The following is a 20,824-nucleotide window of genomic DNA, read 5'->3' on the forward strand; positions in this document are numbered from 1 at the left end:
TATTAGCATTGAGCTAACTGCTAACCCAGAACCAGCAAATCTACACAGCATTTGTCTTTGTATGTCTAAAGTTTTAGCATGTGAATTAATATGCATTGTCTAGTGTTTTAATGCTATATTTGTTTTCCAATGTAGATAGTGGACAGAGTATATCTTGAAAAGCACTTTGGCAATGATGGGAAACAAAGATAAAAGCCACGGATCATTCACATTATTTGAAATTGTACTTTGAAAGCAAAATTATTATTTGTACACGCACTAGATTAATTTGTCAAAATTACAAAAAGGAAAAGTGTATATTTTGTAAATGTGTTTCTTCCCTCATCCTTTTGTCAATAAAATGGAACCAACGAAGCCATTTCTGTCAATGAAGATGTCTTTAAAGAAATACGTTAATATTTTTAAATTGTGAGAAAAGAGGAAATTTAACAGGAAATGATTCCAGTTAAAGTAGTTTTGTTCTTTGCACATTGTTTATAGTTTTGTAGAGAATGCCTGAAATATTTTGATGCAATTAACATTTCATTGTGTAATTTTCAGCTTGATTTATTGTCTCGTTATAATAATTCATTGTGATAAATGTCTTTGCATACTTCTTATCGAAAGCTTAAACAATTGAACGTTTCAACATTTTGTATACAAGCCAAGCAAGTTATTTTGTGCCATTATTTTTTGGGAGAACATTTTGCAACTTCAACTCAAGCAGCCATCAAGGAAAAATATGTTTTCCTTTTTCTTTTGACCATTTTTGTGTAAAGAAACCCAATTTTTGTCAACAAAGCCAAAATGCTGATTTACAAGTCGTTTGCTTGTTAATTTGTCTTGATTCATGCCAATTAATTTTGAGCTAGTGTTAAGACGCCGTTTCATTAGCATTTTAATAGCACTCTTCTACATCTGCTCTTTATAATTATAACATAATTTAAAGTCTCGTCAAAGTCAAGTGAAGTTTAAACCAGAGTGTCATGCATATTACAATTTGACAGTGTAAATAAGATCTGCTTACCCGGTACATTTTTTTATTTTTCTTTAATTCAACAAAGTCAGAATTGTTTGTTTCATTGTAAAAAAAAATCAGATATAATGTGCTTAATTTAATGTTTCTATTTGATGACCATGATTTTACAATATGTGTTCATTACTTGTGGACATTTGATGAGAAATGAGTGCTTGCAAATGTCTTGTGTGAATTATGAGAAGTTTGAACAATAAAATATATTTGTTTTCAAGTCTGAGTGTGTCAAAAGTAATTAGCAGACATTAAAGCTAATTTATAAGTCTCATGAGAATGTGTCGTCAAAATATACCTTGCAAATAAATAAAATACCATGATACAAAATGGACAATAAAGATTATTTTTGGATCATTTTTAATATTCTGCAAGCTGTGGTACAGCAATATAGACTTTTTAACACATATTTGTGAAGGATAACATGAGCTATGATAATGTATTTTATATCTCATGAAATGAATACATAAATAAATAAATACAGTACAAATGTTAACCTGCGGATTCCGTCTTGGTCTATCGCCGAGACAATTCTATTTGCTCCATAAAATACAACCCTAAAGTCTGACCTTTTGCTCAAAGTTAATATGATTCAAGCCAAGTTAAGATGCTCACTGACCTGCTCTTTTGTGTGTAATAGCAAAAGAAAAGAAAATCATTCAACTTTAATGTAGGATTTTTGCTACCTTTATCGTGAGCCAAATACACTCTGTTTATGCTGTATCTTGACCGGGCCTGTCAAAGTATTTACACTTGAAAAGGTAACAGAGTGTTTGGCTCAAGGGCACTTTGTGCACACTTTGAAACAGCTCCTTACTCATACATTTGCGCCCCCCCGAATGCCCCCCGAGTTGAACCATTGACCTTCGCCGCGCCAGACGACTTCACCGGCCCCAAGGCATACACTGGCCCACTTTTGTCCATAGCAATAGTTGCTGTTTGTATTGCTATCTGCGGCTCTGCTCTTCTTGCTTGGGCAGACAGAAGCCAACGCACTGGCCCCTGGAGAATTGACTCCTCCATCCGAGACACTGTGTTCAGAATAGTGAAGGGGAAAAAAGCTGCAAAAGATACAGGCTTGCTGGGCCCCGGGGGCATGTCTTCTGTGAATGTGTGTGGGGGCCAGGGACATATGATTGATAGCAAACATGGTATATCTGACTGCTTTTGTCATGAATGTAGGAAAATGTGATCAAAATTAGGCTAAATTAGCAATCAATATTAGGTTTATGTTAAAGTGCTATCTCCAAAACACATTGCCTATACATGCACAGATGTTACAAATGTCAAAACGCATAAAAGTAAAGTAATTACTGTCTTGCCAAATATGACTAATCATGTTTCAGCTCAGTTAATAGCTTATGTGATTTGGCCTAATTTTTCATTGCAGTTGACGGTGTTATGCTTTAAATGGTCAGCAGGTGTCACTGTTAAGATTTAGAAAACGGCACACTACATGGGAAACTGCACGGAACAACTTTGCACATGGTAACAACACTTTATTGTATTTAAATGCATTGTATACTCAGTCTGTATCTACATATGGGTACTTAAATATGTATTGAAGAAACAAGTTAGTTGGTATTTGTTTACCAAATGTCAAAATGTAGGACAAATATATAAAATGTATAAAAAGTATAATGACAGGCCAGCTATAGTTTCAGTGAAATTATTGTACACCCAACTTCTAATAATATAATAAGTTTACTTTTAAAGTCAAATACATAAATGTTAATTGGGACAATACTGAAAAAAAAATTATTTAAGTCCAATTTTCTTGCATTTTCACCTCCAAATGTCTGTAATTGTCGCACACTTGAAGAGTAGCATCTTATCACATTCAACTTCAGGGACAACAATGACATTTTCAAACCGTGAAAGCCATTCGTGCCTGAAATTTTGACACATGTTTTATATAGTCGGCAGTATTTTTCCAGTCTCCTGTCTGTTGTCAAAAAGCACACTATGTTCTGTCCTACCTCCACAGATTGTCCTTGAATGGGTCGTGCTATAGACTCACCGATGCCCCCTTTTGACAGCTCCTGGACGCCCCTTCTCTCCCAGGACTATCATTTCACTGTCCTGTTAGCATTAAACATTGAATTCTGAAAAGCCAGTGTTTGAACAGTCTTACAGCCGACATGGTAATTAACCTGTGCTGAGCTAAATTGCTGTTATTATGGGAATATTATTAGAAGTTATTCGCTTTTGTGGCTGATGACTCAAGGTGTGACAGGTGGGGGAAATGCACGATCCAAATAGCAAACATACTGCGGAATCTTTGAAGTTAATTTAACTCAAACACTGATGTCTTTTTAGGATTTATGAAGGTAACAACAATTTTTCAAAACACTGTGACATTAACCTGTGATTAGTTAATTTATAATTGAGAACATTCACTTTAAACATAGCAATAGCAAACTATTAGCATTTTGAAAATTAGTGGATACAGGTTGATTGCATGTATTATAAAATCCAGATGTTTTTCTTCACGTTCATGTTATTTAAAAAAAAAAATAATAATGTGTCAAAGAATTACTGTAGAAGTCCAGTGTTCATTTCATCAAATAATGTATTAAACTAATTGAAAAGTAATGATAATGATTAAAAGGTTTACTAAAATTACTTATTTAGTCGACCAAAGCTATGACTAAAAGTAGATATTTCGATTGACTAAAAGTATATATTTTCAGCAAGCAATAAAAACTTAACATAAAGAATGAAAAGAACATTCGCAGAGCTCGAAACCAGAAACAAAACAAATCCAAAGAACACATTTGAACATGAAACGTGAAGCGATGACATACATTTTATCAGTTAAGATAGAAAATAAACTGTTTCTTCTGGTCCACTAAAACTATTGTGGGTTTAGTCGATTAAATTAGCACGACATTTTCATCGACTAAAACTAGACCAAAGACCAAATTTTGACAAAATCTCGACTAAAAACTACGGTAATACAAATGCTACAGAAAAGACAAATCAAATGTTCTTCAAAATGAACACTGGTTTGGACATTTAGATTCAGATCCCTTGTTTGCTGTTTGGACTCATTGCTATGCAGGGAAATCCTACTATCTTGGCACGAGGGTTTGGACGTCTGGTTGCTGGCATCTGTGCACTGGGGCTGTTCTGGGTCATCCATGCCTTTTCCTTTGGCTTAAAATACTAAAAGCTCAGAGGTGTTTTGGATCGCATTACCTTATAGCTGACCCCCCTACAAAGCTATAATTCCACAGCTTAAAAAGACAGCAGAACCGGAATCTAGGAGTTTAGTCTGCAATTACTATGTTCAGCGTGGAGGCTAATTGCATGTAGCGAGGGGAGCTAAAGCTGGCATGGTACTGCTGCCTGGTTACGCAATGCAATCAATTCAATTCATCCAAAGATAATGTGCAATTTGTTCTAATAGTTACTGTCCTTCATGTTCTATGTAACACTAAACTAAAATAATTTTTGGTCATCGTGGAGAGTTTTTGTCTTCCTTGGAGCTATTTTGAAAGGTAATGACGAGTGCAGAGCAGCAACCCCCGACAATAGTTAGTTCTAAGCTAGTTGGCAACACCCAACAAGAGCCAGTGGCAGTTTGGGTTCTAAACGGGGTCAGCACTATGTTCCCCGGTACGTAAGTTCACCCGAGACGTGGGTTAGGGTTAAGGTTTGGTTATATGCTGTTATATTTTATGCTATTAAGACAAAAATGTATGCACAACTATTGGGGATGTGGAAACTGAACCCGTAGCCTATTCAATCATTTGAGGAGGTATCTATGTTTACCTGTTCATAGAAAAGGGGGAATACTGGAGAATATAGGTACGCACCCGTTTCTAAGCTAGGCGGCCACACCCAACAAGAGCGAGCTGCAGTTTGGGATCTGAGCTAGTCGTGGCCACAACTTGTACCATGTCAACCTTCTCAGCAAGTCTGTACTTTTGTAAATGTTTCTGTGCATTTTTAGGCTTGAACATTCTCCTAATTGCAAATTAATTTCTGGTTGACTTAATGTCTTTCCGACTATGCCCACTTGCCTTTTTAATAACATTTCTAGAATTAGACTCTCCATTTTCTCTTTATTGCATTTGATCCTAATCTGAAGGCATGTAGTGCACAAATTGTCGGTTTCATTTCATTTCTTTTTTGCATTTTAATTAGCTGCTCTACAGACAGGGAGCTGGGTGTTTTTGTAAAGGACAATTTAGTATATTGATCAAACAGCGACCAGGTTACAATTACAGCCCCGAGGGAATAATGATCAGAGCCGTTGAGCTCAACTCCAGACAATAAATATTTGAGAAACAAAATGATATTAATATTGGATAAAGAGAGTTTTTCATGTATTACTTCAATGATGGTATATCAGTCCAAAGTAAACTGAAAAGTAATTGGGTGTCTTTCACTATGAGACATGCCGTATACTGTTTTCTAACCCGATTTCAAAGTGAATAGCAAATCTACACATCTTTGGTCTTTGGTAGCATCACGGTTATTTTATTTCTTATTTGAACGATTCAGTGCAAAAACACAACTTAAACTTCTGTGTAGAACTGGCTTGCACTGCTCATTTCTTAGGATGTCAACGTGTTCCAAAATAAGTCTTGCTCGGGTTGTCTAAGGACTTGGACCGTGTTTCATCTCTATTTTTAAGATTCAGGTGAGCACGTCTTGTATCAAAAACACATCGCCTTTGATTTTTCCCTTTTCCTTTTTTTATTTTTTTTGCTGTTTTTTTTTTTGAAGGAAACTACTAGCAAGGGTCTGACCTGGCACGACGGGGGAACGAAACAAAGCTTGGAGCCTTGTAGCGGATGTGTTGTTTGGGAGGCTGGTGCTTTTGTTCCGATGCCAGACAAATTGAGTTGAAGACCTTTTTGGAGTGACATCGTGTTGGATATGGGAACATTAAAACGACTTTGATGGTGCAACAAATTCAACAAGTCCCCCGGCTACGATGTTGTTAAGACAGGAACTTAGAAAGTTTCTGTAATATCTGGGAATCTAGACTGAACTTGATTGGTCTTTTTTGTTAGTAGTCGATTTACATAGTAGTAATTCTCAAAACTGTTCCGACTTGGAGCGGACGTTTGTATGTCTAATTTACTCATATAAACTTTTTTTTAAAACATATATAGTTAATACCATCATCATATCCCAGCTTAAACTATCTACATACTCACTTTTCTAAAAGTGTGCTTGGAGATGGTAGGAGATGCTAAATGGCAAATAAATGGCATATTTGTATTGTATTTGACAATATTTTTGGTTCTTGGGGGAAATATTGGCGCAATGGGTTAATGTCAAATTGACACCCTGAGTACATAGTATTTTTTTAATCTTTGGGCAAGACATTTTACCCATGAAAGTCTCAATCTCATTTTCTTCCTTTTTTTTGTTTCAATACTTTTTGCATGCAGTGAATGTCGCAGCCAGACATACGTGTGCTGTGCCTTAACCACTCGACCACCGGGCAGCACAACAAACACTGATTTTCTAGACTGACACCAGACTGCCACAATGTGTTGTTTACACCGTGAGGAAAATCCTATATGACTTATGTACTGTACGTGCGAAATAAATTTGAAAACTTTGAATTTGCATGTCCCAGAGTCCTAGATTTTCACGCTAGATTATTTGAAGGAGGGTGAAAGCAAAAGGTGATATTCATATTTGCCTTGTCGTATTGTCTCTGGTTGTGTGTTGTTTTTGCCTGAATGCATTTACACAAAGGCGAGAGGATATGACAAGGTTGCCTCGTCTCCCCCGCAATAATTGCTTATGGATTACCTTAGGCGAGCCCCCGCTGCCGACACTTAGAAGATGACACTCCTGGGTGACTCCTTGGATCATGTTCATTTCCGGCGTTAGTGGAATTAGCGTATAGCCGAGATGATTTGTTTCTTTTGTTTGGGATCTCGCTCGTGTAAAGATGTGGGAGAGATGTAGCCTCTTTTCTCATTTGCATAAGACATCCAAAGCAATCATAACTGTTTACCACAAAGGTACAGCCAATATGAGTCAGCGGGGATTTGCCGTATCATTAGGACAACAAAATAATAGGACAAGTCAAGGCAAAGTTTTCAAACAGCTTTAGGACAAAACGTTAAATTGACGGTGTAGTTTTGAATTTGATTGATTTGATTTGATTTCAGGCTGGAACTTTTGCAGGTTGACTCCGTTGTGTATGTGAGATGTCTTGCTCAGTGGGAAGCGGGTCGAGTGGGAATCGCACCACAGCCCACAGTGATTTTCTGCGTCACTGTCACTCAGATTATTACAGAGAATAATCCATAAGCCATTTTGAAATGCTACAGTTATGGAAAAGAGGTGGTATTTGGGGGGTTTTAAATGGAGAAATGAAAAAAACACAACAAGACGTATTATTTTTGGCATAGACTGATAAATCCCAGCCTTGATATTAATCACGGCCAAAATGTTTAATTGTATTCAGTTCTTCACCAAATGATAAATGCATAAATGTCAGAAAAATGTAAAAAATATACTCCTCTTTCCTACATACATGAATGCTTTCTCTGAACCGTATTCATTATTCTGCGCCAAGTTTAACAATGACTATTGTTTAGCTGCTGGATGTGGTGTTCTTAATGGCTGCTTCGTGCACCTGACAGATTTGAACACTCCGTTAATGTATTAATGTGACAAGATTATTACATCATTGTCAATACTTAACATGTCACCTGAATTCAAATTGTACCTTTTATCCCAAACAATTTCCAGTTGAATATTAAAGGATGTCATAACTTCTCCCTTTACTTAGATGACGTTTTCATTTCACTTAAAACATGTTTGGACCTTTTTCCCAGCTGGTACATACAGTATATTTTCCTGAAAATATGGTAATAATAAATAACAGTACTGTTATTGTAAGATATATAAGAGAAGTACAAAGATTGTCTCTCACCGTTCTACAGGAAAGCCTTAGTTTTCTCCATGCAGGAAAACAAAACAGCAGCAACAGAAGACAAAGTATGCCGTTAAAGTGCCCATGACAGGTTCTCATGTTTTCAAATGATGACTTAGAACCTGTGGTAAATATTTATTATATTTTTACATCAGTCAAGTTGTAGTTTGTGAAGAAAAAATGACAAATAAAAGTAGTGATGAGATGACCTCTAAAAGTGAATCCTCTGTGTCGATGTCATCAATAGGTGACAATCTATGAAAACACAGAGACAATGTACAAACAACTGAGTGTTCTCGCGCAAAAACATGTGAATCTGCGTGGTGTTTGTCTAAAACGGACCGCAGTGGACCGGAGTGTGTGTAACAGGCAATGTGCAAGTAACCAGTGCGGGTCCCGAACCGCATCCGGGCCAGAGTCAGTGTACATGAGGCTTTACTGTGGCTGAGAGGTTAGGGCAATGGGTTAGAAATCTGTTGGGCTTTTCTGTGCAGTTTGGACTCCTGTCAACAACTTGGGACCACTTGCTATCAAAGTAGGGTATTGTCTTATTCATATCTAAGCTCAAAATGCAGGTGAAGGAGGAACGGCTGACAGAGCTTCTCAAATGAGCTCGGCCTGTTCTGCCCTTTTCTAGTCTTGTTGCTTTGGGTCACTGTGTTAAGAATTGGCAGTGGAATCCATCCAGAGAGAATGGAGCCTTAATCCAGTGCCTTAAACCAGTGGTTCTTAACCCGGGAGTCGGGACCCCAATGAGGGTTGTGAAATTATCTCAGGTGGTCCCCAGATGATTGACACAATTCAAATGCAGTGGTAAATGTCCTATTTATTGGCTTACCAAATCTATATATCTAGGCCTATATTCTGAATGTAATATCAAAAATTAGACATAAAATACATTATAATTTTGTGGTTTAGCCTATTTGATCCTTTTGGGGGGTCACGAATGCCAATAATTGTAATTTTGGGGTTTGAAACTGAAAAAGGTTGAGAACCACTGCCTCACTACTTCAGAAGTTGCTTTGTGCCTCATCTTTTGGGCAGTTTTAACCTCCAAGTTCCACCAAGAGTTCTTCGCTGCTGTAGTATCACCTTGATGTGACTGTGTGATGTCACTCAGTGGTTGTGGTTATTTGATCTTTATTATTAAGTGTCACTATGTAACACCAGCTGCTTGTCTCCTCTGAGATGTTATTGCCCTGTCTGGAATGTTACGCGATATGGCTTGTGTATTTATTGATTACAGATGCTATGTTATATATAGGTCATTAGCAGCCTTGACTCTCCTCAGATCTGACATGTAACTTGGCCTGGGGTCATCACCTGCTTGTCTCCATGGTGATACTAGCCTCACCCTTCACCAGAAAAGTTACATAATGCACATTTATCTAAATGATTCCTCTCTATTCTATAAATGAATTGCTTTTATCTACAATAAACTGCCAACAGCTAAAGCTAAACTAAGAAAATATTTAGTTTCTCTCAACAGTATAACATTCCACCCCAAATATTGAGTTTTTTTTCTAGTCAAGTACATTTCAAATTTGCTGTTGCTCTGACAGATGCCTGCAGAACCAGAAGAGGCTGTTTGTGAGTGGGCTTTCAAATGGAGTCTCAGTCCCGGTATATGAGTACCATTCAATTACATAGCCCCCTACACACTGCCTGAACTGAAGCGTGTCAGACCTGGGGCAGATGAGGGGTGACAAGGATAAGCCGCCCCAACACTCACTGGACCTTGGATTCTAGCTTTGCCGGGGTTGCTTTGATCACCAGGGTGCAAATGGAGTCGCCGCCAAATCTTACTTGCCAATATTTTGGATTGAATGTCCTTGAAATGTCCTTGTTGGTTGTCTAATGGCATGTTCACAAATATTGGTCTGGAGATCTCTGCACCAGTGTGATGAAATATAAACAATGTATTTAATATTTTATAAAGTAACAAAAGACTCTCGGAAATCTATTCAGTTCAAATTGTTAATTCATTTTTAATTCACCTTATTTAAATGCCATCCATCTTCTTCCACTTCTTCTGATCCGGTGATGACACAAACTGAAGGACTTAGTTTTGTGCAACAAGACGCCAACACATGCTTTTCAATAACTCATTCTGGACTGTACTGACTTTGCATCAGAACCACATTTGTTGAAAGTGGTTGTTTACATGAAGATAAGGTTGTTATCTTAAGTTTGGTAACAGGACCTCACAAAACCGGATCATTATCTGAATTGTGGAGTTGTAGAGATGATCAAAACAACAATATCAACAATATCTAATGTCAGTAATCTGATTGTTTTTTTATTCTTCACACCTATGCATGCACTAAGAAGGAAAATATTTATATAAATCCATAATGTATGTAGAAAATTATGATATTAAATACAGAATACATTGTTTACAACTTTCTTTTATTGGTATTTTTTCCTGGTTGTCTAAATGTACCCATCTATAAAAGTTTAGCTTCAGTAAGAGTGGTTGTACTATAAGTCCTAGTCCTAGTAAGTAATATTGCTAAGTACCAACATGCAGTTTGCAAGGCCCTTCTCTTCAACCTCTGCTGTTTTATCATGTGGTGCACACTGCCATGGCAATATGTTGACATTCTCCTGACATTCTTGGCAATTGACTGGTGCAAGACCTGGCCTCGGGCGATGTTCAAGCCAATTCTGTGTGAGAACTGTGGGAACGTCAAGACTTTCACTTCTACCCCACCCAATATATAATCCTGTTCAATTCAAAGCCTCAATCAATAGGAGATTGGAGTCCAGACAGTAGAGGTGTGGTTACAGCCTCAGCTTATGCCTTGTTGCTAGCAATTCTTTTAAGGTCATTTTGTGTGGAGATTTGTTTGCAAATCTTTGGGAAAATCATCAGTTATGGCCAGATTTAAACGTTTTTAAAAGGCCCAGACACTTACGCCTTAGCTCTCAGGAAATGCCTGAAGTGTTTTGTTTTGTTTAGTTATTTTTAATAACTTAATATAGTTTTGACTAATCTTTGTTTAAAGGTACGCTATGTAACTTTTGGTTTCTGGTAGAGTTTCTGATGCATGGCCTGCTCCTGTCTCCATGGACATGTTATTGTGAGGCCTGGAATGTTCCACAGCATGGCATTAGACTTTTCTGTGGAAACATGCAGGTGATGGTAAGTTACAGGCCAGATCTGTAGGGCTGTAGTGGGCTAAATAAAGACATGTCCTGTCGATTGATTGGTCAACTCAAAGGAAAAAGGCGTTAAACTGGCGAAAGCTCTAAACATTTCAGTCTCTCTATGATTTGATCTTAAGCTCACTCACTCTATGCCTTCATATTTTAGCTGTTGTCCCATATAAGTCCTTATAATAGAAAGATTTGTTTAATGCCATAAGAGGAAAAGCAATATCATCTCCATGGAAACAAGAAGGTGGATACGTGTTTTAATCACACACACAGTCCCTCGTTTAAGGGTGAAATAATGCAGTGTGGAATACTTGCTGTTAGTCTGCAAACAACAACTAGAATAACCATTCAATATATGTATCTACCAGTATCGTTACTATTAACCATCACTATTATTTATATTTATTGCTAGTCCTGGTCTAACTCCTTCTGCCTCTTTAACTTCATTATAATAGTTTGAGTTCTTAGCGATACTACTGCAACAAATATTTGTTTCTAGTCTACTCGAGTACAATACCTGCTGTTTCAAAAGTGTGAAATTTAAAACATGATCTTAAATGACAACATATTGAGTCTCTTTTCTGTTGTTAAAATGGGTCACCTCTGTAGAAGTGGGTGCAGTACAAAAGTCTGGTCAGCAGAGGGGGCTGAAGATACTGGGATGGTTCTGCTCCAGACTACAGATTTATGGGAAATCTTCACAGCTGCCTAAGTTGTGTGTGTGTGTGTGTGTTTATTCTATAGCACACCACAGGGCTGGGAGAATCCGCATGGCAGTCTCCACAATGGACAGCCAAGACAATGCAAAACAAGCAGCTTGGGACCACTTCCCAAATCCCCACTGTGCTACATGAGCTAACTTCTTCTCCACCCACTGTCTACTCGGGATTGCCCAAGGTGGAGATTTATGTAAGTATGCATGTATCTTTCACTATAAAAAACAATTCAGTCAAAGATGAAGGCATTCTAAAGTCATTTTGGTTGAACTGGTGACATAAAAATAAAATAAAATGCAGCAGTAGCCTACATTTATGCTATACATGGTAAGCATGAGTTAAAAAAGCAATACATACATTTTACATTTTTACATTACATCTTTTCATTGGCGTTTTTCTGTTTTTTTCTTTTTTTTTTTTACAGAATACAGCATATTTTTGTTACATGCAAGAAAAAATGCTTCGAAATATGAAAATTGTGTTTCTCCTGAGAATTCCTATGCATTCTAATAATTGAGATTTTCAACATCTTAACATTTAAAGCAGAACATAAATAAAGCTCTGGTGATAGAGCTGCCCCATCAGCCCTTGTGAAAATACAGTGTCAGAACAGACGCCCCCCCTTTTCTTTCTTTATCATAATGAGACAGTATAATCACAAAAAATGTACATTGACGAGGGTTTCTCAGGAGAGTTGTCTTCTAATCGATGTTGTGAACTTTCTGCACTTTTGTGAACAATTTTACAGACATTTTGCATTCGTCCGATGATTAAACCTCATCAAGACATGTTTTAACAACATTTCTGTTTGATCAACATCATATCGTTGTACTATTGTTATTAGGATATAAAAAAGATATAAACAACATATACATTTTTGTCAATATCGCTCACCCTTACACTTCATTCAAATGTGCTCTAATTGTTGCTAAGGCTACATTATCTTACCTTGTAACTCCCTTTTTTTCTTCTTCAAACATGTACCCATCAGCTTTTCCAACCTTCATTTTTCAGTTCAACACAAAAGTCGCCCAAGGTGTAGATTTGTGTAACCATGCATATCTTCCTCACCAGAACCGGATCATTGTGTATTCAAAGCACCTCTCTATCAAACTTTCACATCGGGCATGATAAGGCACACATTTGTCAGTGCAATCAAGTCACTTTCTTTTTCTTCTTGTTTTCGCTGAGGTGATCTGAAAGCTGGAAAAACATCCGTGGGGTGTTGTTGGAGTCAAAGTTCCATTTGGTTTACTCGTTTTATGGGTCAGTCCAGGGGAAGGGAGGGGCTTCAACACCACTCCTCAAATAGAAATGGATGACGGTTTGATGCATTGGATGTACCCAAACAAGCCCGCGACCAAGTGAAATATAACAGAAAATGAGAGTCAAAGCAATTACAAAGACATTTTGACAGCAAAACATCTCTAAACAAATGTATGTTACTGACATCCATGCCAACATCTAATCTAAATTTTATCTCCCAGAGTTGAGACGTAACTGACAGGTGGATTAGCCATTCAGGGACACACATGGTCCGTTCACATTAAAACCAATATGGCTGCTTATGAAGAAAAAGAAAAGGGGGAAAAAAATTGTGGAAACATTTTGTGAATTTACGCAAAATCAATTAGCAAAAAGCAAAAGAAGTTTGATTTTGTTATAAATGATAGATGACCAATCCTCATCTGATCTTCTGTATACAATATACAGAGAGAATCAGACCCAAGGTTTTTTGTTTGCAATCATCTATCTTTTGAAACTGTTACATTTCACAAAGCTTCTTTTGAAATAGAAGAACATTTGAGTGACTCCAAATCAAATGTTAAAATATGTCTTATTAGTTACATTTTGGACGCCGCATCTGGTTTGGAGTAAAAGACTATTATTTATGATGCTGCATCATTCTGAGGAAGGGTTGCAGCTTAAAGTGGGAAGGACAAAAGACATTTGAGGTTAGACGTCTTACAGGTGTAACTCACATTTGTAACCTCCAACTGCAAACTCTAATATAATTTGATGGGTAACGGATGCAGCATTTAGAAACTATCTGTCTGTGTCTTCAAAGTCCTTCTCTTGTCCAATAAAGACACTCAACCTTGAACGTAAATCAAAAAACACACATTTGAACTTACAGCTTGATGCCTCCCACGCTGCACTTGCGCTTCCCAAAATAGCAGCAGCAGTAGTTGGTGTCTATAGTGGTTTTCACGCTCCTTTAACATTGCTCACACATTCCATATTTACTTATTGTCACTACCACACTCCAGTCTACTCTTAGTTTCAAAGAGACTTCCATGAAACTTTTATTCATTTATTATTGATTATGTATTTCCATCTCCCTGTGTTGTTGTCACCACCACCTGTCTTATGAGCAGCTCAACCAAACCAAACATGCAACATTAAAAGAGCTTTATGTAACTTTTCGGGTCACCTGCTTGTCTCCATAGATGTTATTGCGTAGAATATTGCATAGTCTGGCATTACACTTATCGATCTCCATAGAGACAATCACTTGACGCATGCCACCAAGCAGAGGTACAAGATCTTTTTTTTCAGGTTTTTTCAAGGTATTACTATTTTATTTGTATCTGTTTGATTTGCAATAAAACACCTGGATGGATGGGTTTAATGCCATACTGTGGAACATTCCAGACAAAGTAACAACATCTCTATTTATCCACCAGATAAACCAGTGACATTCACTCAAGACAGGTTGAGATGTCTTGCCCAAAGCCACACATAGAAGACAGGATTTGAACAGGAAACCACTTTCAGTTGTAATCTATAATCAAATTAAAACCAGCTTTAGAGCCTTAGTCCCCAAACCCCTCTAACAGTTGAACCTCCAATTGACGCAGTATTCCAGTATATCTTTTGTGTCAAGGTAAACTACTACTCTTTCAGTCGTACACCCACATAAAATGGAAAGAACAAACTTGTAAAAATTGTATCCATGCTGCACATCTTATAAAGGTGTTACTATGGCAATGAAAAGAAACATCGCAGAGAGTCTGGTCAGTCTAGAGACTATGTGATGGACGATTTTGTATAGCTTGGAGAGGGAGCCCGGCAGCACAGTGGAAGTGTGTTTCACGGTAGCTATTTGAAGGGATTTTAGCAGCTTTTGGAGGTAATAGTCTCCTGTGTAATGACAGTAATGCTATGACTCTGGAGAGGACCTGGCTAAATTGCAGCCACATTTTACAGCAGTGGATGTAAGTTTGGGAATTGGAATGAAATCAATATATAAAAGGTACTTGAAGTCAATAAAATACATTTGAACACTGGCGATTACTGACATTCTTCAACATTGAATGGGAGTTATTAAAGAAGCAGAGGGAGGGATAAAATGGTTCAGAAAAACAAAAGTAAGAATGGAAAATGCTTTGGATCAAGAGGCAGCAGACCATTGAATAAAAATACTAAATACACATGATTTGGAGCTTTGCACATATTATTTTATATTATGCTATGTCCTTTTTCTGGCAAACTTCAAGGTTTTTTCACAGTATGGCATTGAACATGTCTACCATTTATTCAATTATAGTTTTTTGATAGCTGCATTGAACATCTGTAACACTTTGCATGTTGCATTGAACATCTGTAACACTTCTTGCCACGAAAACCAGCTCGACTAGAGAAAATGGAATGCAACACAACCACGATGTTAACATAGTCAAATATAAGTGGCATTCCATGATCAAAAATAAATGAGGGCAAAGAAGGATGAAGTGGGCAGTGCTATTATTGGGTGGAGCAAAGAAAGGTGGAAGAACGTGATTGGTGGAGTGTGGCAGCAGTGCGGCAGATAGGATAGCAGCACCCGGAGCAAGTCCACCAAGGATGAGAGTTGTATCGACCAATCAGGACGCAGCACTTATTTATGTTTTGAATAGTTATTGTATCGGGAAGGAGCCTATGTTTTTCGTTTTGTGCCCGGGAAACCATAACAGAAAGCTACACAGAAATGCCGCGCAGAAATGCCGAAGTCGAACCAAGGACCTTCTTGCTGTGAGGCGAGAGCTCTATCCACTGCGCCACCGTGCCGCCCAACGCTCAGACTCGCAATGAAATACAATGAGAACACGCACAAAGAGAGCAAGGTGAGGCGGGTCAAGGCCAAACACCGCAGCAATACCAATTCCCAAACTTAATTCACCAGAATCCATTGCAAAGAAAGATTATGGATAACGCTGAGGTAAAGGAGGATTCACAATTCAAAAGCTTAACTTCTGATTTTGTTGCCAACAGCAGCATTAAAAAAATGATGACGTGCGCATAAGCAATTGATGGAAGAAACCAAGAGCTAGCCACAAAGCCAAATATGTTTTTAACTTTTTTCTTTTGGTAAATGCTTTTATTTTTTGTCACATCTAGAAAGAGTTGAACTAAAATTTCCGAGGAGTACAATCAGCCTGACTTCACAATGTAAACGCTTTATTTCTACTGGTTTTACCACTTTGAACTTACTGAAAAAGCAAGTAAAATTATGATTGAACTTGCTGAAAAAGCAGGTAAAATTATGATTGAACTTGCTGAAAAAGCAGGTAAAATTATGATTGAACTTGCTGAAAAAGCAGGTAAAATTATGATTGAGGTAGTAGACAGTAGCCTCTTTGGGTTGCTCCAACGGATGGCTCATTGAAAAGCCCAGTGTTTACATAAATTGCTCATCATCTTCCATCATTACGGTTTGTGCTGTAATACGATCGTGTTTCTTGTATATCATCAAAAGAGCTGTTCTCCATAAGCCCATTTAAGCCAGACAGATCTAAAAAATGTTTTCCCTCCCAAAATCCCAAAATGAAGCAGGTGGATAATCGCCGGTGGTCCACAAAAGGCTTGCTTTCATTCTGGTTGATGATCAAATCTCTGTGGAAACCCATTAGGTGCACTGTCCTATTCAAACTGTCATTAAAAAAAATGTCCCAAGCTTGAATGTTATGCATTGATGTGTGCAACATGCTAATAACAATGAATGTGATGGTGGGTGGCTACATGTGCAATTATAAGGAAAACTCATTAGGGTTAAACATATTGTGTCTAATCAACTTTTATGAACTTCTACCCATGTTATAAAATTTCAACAAAATAAGTTATATTTGCTGTATTTCAATTGATTTCTGCAAGTTTGGGTAAAGGAGTTGAGTGCTCAGAAAAGGTCTGTTCTTACCTGTCTCCAATCCCTGCTCACTGCTCTGTGCTAACTGGAAAGTCTGTGTCATAAATGTAGGGTTCAAAAATGTCCATTTTTCAACAATAAAAACACGTCTCTAAAATTAAATGCCACAATGAAGAGGAGTTTAAAATGAAGTGTGTATTCCCCGAGGAAATTGAGTTTTTTTATGTGATATTCTTTATAACAACTTGAAAACTAAATAGTTATACTCCCTGAAGGTTTTTTTGACTGTCTTTCATCAAAACTTTACAGAATAATGACCAACTCTGAACAAATCCATGAAAGAGGAGGACTGGTTTATTTAACAAGGAGTCCAACAGAATAATTTACTGCTCGAGTGTGGATGTATCATGTCTGACTGTTTGGTTTTGTGTAAGGAAATCTTTCCGAATATTTCTGTCGATCAAAGTTTACAGCGTTGTTGTTTGTAAAACACCTTGAAAGAAATCTTGTGACACACATAATATGTGTGTCACAAGATGGTGAAGGCCATCTACAGCCACTGCAGTGTGATCAGGCTTTTGAAGACTCTGGAAAGAGAAAAAATATCCTTGATGTTTTCACTAACAAAAGCAGATAAACACTTTACAGGTACTGAATAGTAGTAAATATCCCTACAGTTTAGTCAATGAACACAAATACACAATTTGCATGGCACATTATTATCACAATATTAATTTCCCAGAACAATATTTATGGTGGGGAGACAGAACTGTAAAAATGCTTCTTTTTCACTTTAAAACGCCTTGACAATAAATCATTATTGATTATCAAACAGGTAGACAAATCTGAATTTATTTTACTGCAATAATAATGAAGCTTTACCAATCATTTATTGTCTTTGCAGCTACTAAGAGATAAACTGAAGGACATTTAAGGACATTATGAAAAAGAAATAAAGGTGACAATTAAGGGATCATCTCAAAATGGGTTGAAGCTGAAAAGCTTACTTTTTTTCGTCTCTCTCTGGACCCCCTCCCCCCCCCAAAAAGACTTTGTCTGGCTTCACATAAACTTTTACTCGTTGATAAAACGATAGTAGCTTGATAGACCTGCTCACCTCTAGTGAACATCCCTTGGTACGTTTTATATTTAGAAGTTATGAACTCTCCAAATAATGTCACCTGTCGCGCATGTTTGTTTACTTAATCCACATGGTCCACGGGCCCTAGGGGCCCCACGGTACATCCATACACCCAAACTGTGAGATGACCACATTGAGATAGTCTCAAGAGGATGAGAGAGTGAGAAACTAATGTTTCTTGTCAAAACCTGTAATTGTCAATTGCCTGAGTTTAGACCTTAGACTTGCTGTCAGAGTGACAGAAGCAGAACACGTGCTTTCGTCTCAGTGAGAATCTCACGTCTTCTGTGATTGGCCGAAACCTCATGTGGGTTTGTTTTGTTTCCTTCTTCCGGTCAGTGCGTAGCATGTTACTAGAGCCAAATCTCTTTATCATTTGCGCCGCGTCTTGCAGCAAAAAAAGCTTTTCCAACTTTTCTGCACCAGCCGTGTTGGTGACGGCGACGCCCGCTCCCCATGCTGGCCACGGCGCACCGTGCTCCCCCGTACGCACTCGCCGTGAGCGCAGCGCTCGCCGTGTTGTCGCCGTATTCGCAGCGCTCGCGTCGCCGTGAGCGCTCGCCGTGCTCCGCCCACGCACTCGCCGCCTAATGCTGGCCTAATGCTTGTTGCTGTGAGAGTTTTTTAGCATTTCAAAACAATGACTGCCACAACGATGTATTGAAGCTTCAAAGCAACAAAAGACGAAACGTAGGCCCCCCCTCAAGACAAAAAATATTAAGTCTTTTCAGCTTCAACCCATTTTGAGATGATCCCTAACCATCATCACCTTCATAGTCAATCTGGATTAACTATTTGTGCTTATTACTTTGGTATTATAATATTGTAGAAATAGAATGAACTATGACTCAACATTATATATATATATATATATATATATATATATATATATATATATATATATATATAATTCCCTTTCTCATCCTCCGCGGGTGGTCTCATCTCTTTGTATAAGCTTCTCGTCCTTTACCAGAGGCCAGGGAGCTTGAGGGTTCTGCACAGTGTCTGTTCCTGCGCTGCCACTCCTACAGTTTTTAGGGGTCACTGCCCTGAGTGCTCCGATGACCACGAGCACCACTTTCGTCTAAACTTTCCACACCTTCTCCAGCACCGTTCTGAGCCCTTGGTATTCCTCCAGTTTCTCGTGTTCCTTTTTCCTGATGTTGCCATCCCTTTCCTCTGCTGTTTAGCCACCACCACATTTGTCTGGTTGTTTTGCCATTACCATTCTGTCATTCTGTATCTGGAAGTCCCACAGCTATCTTCTTTGATTGTGGGTTTTCCATGCATCTCACATTATTTGCATGTAGCCCCTCTGAACATGAGCATGAGTAGCAACAGAGCCTCGCATCTCACCCATTTCCGGCTTATTCTAGTAGCCCATTTCTCATGAAGGTTCTCTCGTTCCTTGTTTGGCCGGGCAATGTCTGAGCTGGCATCCAGAGTTTGGGGGTAACACGTTAGAAGGGAAAGAGTTAGAGTATTCAAATTACTTTTTTGGAGTAACGAGGAACATAATGCGTTAGTTTTGTGCACCCATGTAATTTAGTACTCCCCCTTACTTTTTCAAATTAGTAATGTGTTTGTTTTGATTACGTCCTCATCTCTTTGCCAGTAATCCCAGAGCTAGGTATTTTGTGACATGCACACTGCCCAACTTGTGACTGGGAGTCTTGTCCTCAAGCCAAAGAGAAATACACTTTTGGAACTTGAAAAACTCCTTCTCCTTCATTATAACCAATATGTTGTAGCTGAGGAGTAAATGTGGGTAAACAGTGTTGTGGTGAGTTGTAGTGAAATAAACTACTACTTTACCACTACAGTGCTAAAACAAGCACATTCACTAATTTGGTTTTAGCAATGTTTTTCATTGCTTGAGGACAGGCCTAAATGTGCTTATTTTATGGCATTGTATTTTGGTAATCAACAACATAAAAGATAAATAAATCTCAGTCAAACGCATTTACTTTGCTTGTTTATTGATAATTTAATGACTATTTTACTGTGTTTGTAGGAAAGCAAAGCCATCAGGCTTGCCCTCTTGTGTTAAGTTTTGTTTTTGCATCAGTAGTGTTAAAGAACATATAAAACGTAATGGCTCAGTGAAATGCTGAGCTACACCTCAACAGTGATCCCAGAGATGCTTGGCTAAGAGCAACCATGGGAGCCATGAGAAACAATACCACCATGGAAACAAAGGTTAGAAGTGAGCCAACTGACGGAGGCTGAGAGAAGTGCAAAGAAAAAACAAGTATCCAAGAGGTACAACCAGATACCCATCCAATAAATATGATGTATTTGTGTGCAAATACATACGTAACTCAATAAATCTGTAAACATAGTCATCGTTCTGAGCTATGGCTTTACCATGCATGCTGCACAGTCTTCTCACCTATAACAAAATGCTAGAGGAAGTGGGAACTACTAGCAACTGAATGGACAGTGTTTAATAGACATTAAAAAATATTTACAAAAGTATAACTTATTGATGTTATTTGCGTTCAAATTGGAATTGTCCCCATTTTGCCCCCTGGGTGAAAACAAGTGAAACAAGACAATATAATTTCCAAAGGAAAAGATTACTTTCAAGGATTTGCCTTTGCTACAGGGCTGATAATCAAAATACTACATGGTTTGTTTCCTGTACAAGGCTCTAGAGAGCTTTTCTCTGTTAACATGTACTTAAGTAGATACTTCACACCAGCACAAAACCGATTTCACCTGTAATTTGGCCTGGTGGCACCAACATTCCAGGCAA

This window comes from Eucyclogobius newberryi, unplaced genomic scaffold (genome assembly GCF_026437365.1).
Source record: "Eucyclogobius newberryi isolate DKJ021-1_F unplaced genomic scaffold, fEucNew1.0.hap1 SCAF_1, whole genome shotgun sequence".
Lineage (NCBI taxonomy): Eukaryota > Metazoa > Chordata > Actinopteri > Gobiiformes > Gobiidae > Eucyclogobius > Eucyclogobius newberryi.